This window comes from Salvia miltiorrhiza, chromosome 3 (genome assembly GCF_028751815.1).
Source record: "Salvia miltiorrhiza cultivar Shanhuang (shh) chromosome 3, IMPLAD_Smil_shh, whole genome shotgun sequence".
Taxonomy (NCBI): domain Eukaryota; kingdom Viridiplantae; phylum Streptophyta; class Magnoliopsida; order Lamiales; family Lamiaceae; genus Salvia; species Salvia miltiorrhiza.
This window is the reverse complement of record NC_080389.1, coordinates 31,457,839-31,461,463: the sequence shown is the minus strand read 5'-3', so window position 1 is coordinate 31,461,463 and position 3,625 is coordinate 31,457,839.

The window sequence follows — 3,625 nt, the reverse complement described above, 5'->3', positions numbered from 1 at the left end:
GAGCTAACGAGCTGAATACTACTAAGCTCAAGTTTGGTTTGTTTATTTATCGAGCTTCTCTAAACGAACTTGAACGAGCTTTTTTCGAGCCGAGCTCTGAATAGTTCGCGAGCGGCTTGGTTTGTTTACAGCCTTAGCAATAGCCATATTATTCAGTGCTTGAAAGTGCGAGAATTAAAAAAAAAACAGTAAACACCTTAATTACTGCTAAGTCCTATTAGAAATATTAAAGAAATTTCTACACAGTCCCCGACAACAGCGCCAAAAACTTGACCACTATTTTATTAACAATGAAAACTGCAACTCACACAGTGCAATTATAGTAATAAATAGCAAGCTGAGTATCGTCTCCACAGGACTGATAACCGAAATAACTCTAAGTACTTCCAAATTAAACTATCACAGTAGACAGGCAACCAGAATAATAAGGAACGATTAAAGATAAAAATAGAGCGAAGAAAAATCAAATATAAAATTCAGATGATAAACGAGTGATCCCAGGATTGTAAATCGTTAATCAAATTCACATGATCAACCTATTAATCCTAATTATCAGTTTAATCCAGCTATGATGAGAGATCACACAATTAATCAATTACTCTGGCTAGAGCAGCAACGATCGTAGATTAGTAAATTATCTAACTCCAGATTTCAAGAAAATCTATTGTAGACAATTAAAATTGTCGTCCAATTAAATCGTGCCATGTGTAAATTCATGAATTAAATATTCAATTATATTTTCTACTTTATTAAATGAGATTTTATTCCTAATTTAAATATATATATATATATATATATAATTAATATTTAATATGATAAACTAATGTCCTATTAGCACTTAAAGCCCTAAGGCCCATGCATGGAGGCCTAAAGCCCATGAAGCCCATCTCCTACATCTATAAATAGGAGTGTTTGGGTGCTCACTGATTTATGCCTAATTGTTCTTATTTTAGGGGTTTGCATATGCGTATTTTAAGTTAAATATTCTGGAAATCGGTGCATTTATGGGTTTGTTTTATTCTTTGCAGGAGATTTAGATTTTATAGATGGAAGAGTGTAATTTTGGAGATTATGGGTTAGAATGGCGTTTGTAGGCGCAATCTGGTGTCCAGAGCTGAAAAGCCCGCGCCAGAGCTGAAAAGCCCGTGTTCAGAGCTAAAAGCCCGCGCGCAGAGCAGAGCGTAAATGCCAGAGCAGAGCTGACTTCATAGTCAGAGCTGACATCTCCAGAGATGAACTTCACTATCAGAGCTAAAATCTCCAGAGTAGAACAAACTTGTCAGAGCAGAGCTAAACTTGACAAAGCTGACTTACGCGCCAGAGTAAACTTGACAGAGCAGAGCTAAAGATCGACAGAGTCAACATATTTTGCCAGAGTCAACATATATAGAGCTGACTTTTAGCTCTGCCATACTCGCCAGATCTGAACTTTCCAGAGCTGACTTTCAGCTCTGCCTTACCTTTCCAAAGTCGAATTTCCAGAGTTAGCCAATCTTCGCCAGAGCTAAGATGACTTGCAGAACACGATCCAGGTGGACTTACCTTTGAGTTTACGATTCTATTTCCTTAAGAGTCTAGTTTTGCAAGGCGAGTTTGAGTTTGATGATGATTAGGATTGAAAGAAGTCAATAAAAGGGGGCTTGAACGTGAATGAGATCCTTTTGCCTCCGGCACTTAGTTAGACTTAGTTAGATTTAATCTTAGCCCTAATCTTTAGTTTCTGCCTAGGTAGCCATAATTTAGTTTTTACAAGCTTTCTTAGTTCTTAGTTATTTCTTGTTCTAGTTTATTTTCAAGTTTAGTTTAGTTTAGTTTAGTTTCGAAGAGTGGAATTGAGTGACAACAGTTTCATCTTTGCAACGTTTACAGTATTTCTTAATCAAGTTCATTTATTTGCTTTTACTTGCTTTCTTTAAATTATGCACTTTAAATTATGCAATTTCAATTATTCAATTTCGTTTCTGCCTAGTTAGATTAGATTAGAAGCTTTTAATTAAAGTTATTTAAATTCAACTTGCCTAGTTAATTCCTTTACTTTATGCGTTTAATTTTGCCTAGGATTTTATAGTTTATTTCGCCTAGATAATTTTAAGATTAAGTTTTAGTTAAGTTTAATTTACAAGCATTAGTTAATTCCTTTTCGCCTAGTTAATTCTTAAGTTTAAGTTTCTAGTTAAGTTTAAATTCCAAGTGTTAGTTAATTTTACTGTTTTCAATCCAAAGTTTACCGTTTTCTTGTGACATAGTTAAAAGCCCTTTAAGATCTTCCTTGGGAGACGACATTGGGTTAGCTTACCACTGCTAGAGTGTCTTTGTCCTATTGCAAGTCAATCTAGCATAGTGTTTAGGTTGAGTCAAATTTTGGCGCCGTTGCCGGGGAAGGTTTTAGGCGTTTTAGTTGTGTCACTTTCTATCCGTTTTTACTCGCTTTCTTTACTTTACGTTTTGTTTTTACTTTTTTTTCCACCTGGTGCATTTAATCCGTTTGTTTAGTGTTATGCATGCCAGGACGCCGTAGTCTTAAAGGCAAACTTGTGTCTCCGTTGCACAGTACGAGCGAAGGGATTTTTAGGAAGAACAACTGCAAAGGTGTTTTTGCAGACGATAGAGCAGACGGTTCTGAGTCTGACTCTGAGGGAAAGGAGCGTGCCAGAGCAGAGGCTTTCTACTCTGACTCTGGCTCTGGATCGAACGCTGACTCTGACTCTGACCTTCCAGAGCAGACATTAGACCGTGAAGAAAGCAATCCTACAGAGCTTCCAGCCAGCTCTGACTCTGACCGAACAGAGCATACCATAGACACGGCAGAGCAGATCATAAACACGAAGGAGGTAGCCAGCTCTGACTTTGTTGACCGATCAGAGCAGAATGATTTATGCTTAATTGCTCTTATTTTAGGGGTTTGCATGTGTTCATTTTAAGTTAAATATTCTGGAAATTGGTGCAGTTATGGGTTTGTTTTATGCTTTGCAGGAGATTTAGGGTTTATAGATGGAAGAGTGTAATTTTGGAGATTTTGGGTTAGAATGGCATTTTTAGGCGCACTCTGGTGATCAGAGCTGAAAAGCCAGTGCCATAGCTGAAAATCCCGCGTGCAGAGCAGAGCTGACTTGCAGAGTCAGAGCTTAGATCTCCAGAGCTGAACAAACTTGTCAGAGCATAGCTAAACTCGACAGAGCAGAGCTAAACCATCAAAGCTGACTTACGCGCCAGAGTAAACTTGACAGAGCAGAGCTGGGAAGAATCGACAGAGCTGACTATTTTGACAGAGTCAACATATTCAGAGCTGAACTTTGCAAAGCTGACTTTCAGCTCTGCCTTTTTCAGAGCTCGCTAATGCTAGAGCTGACTTTCAGCTCTGCCTTACCTTTTCAGAGCCGAATTTCCAGAGTAGCCGATTCTCGCCAGAGCTAAGATGACTTGCAGAGCACGATCTAGATGGACTTTCCTTCCCTAGCACGATTTTATTTCCTTAAGAGTCCAGTTTTGCATGGCAAGTTTGATGGTGATCAGGATTGGTTTGAAGTCAATAAAAGGAGGCTTGAACGTGAATGAAGATACAATCCTTCTGCCTCCGGCACTTAGTTACAATCAACTCCTTTACCCTAATCTTTAGTTTTCGCTA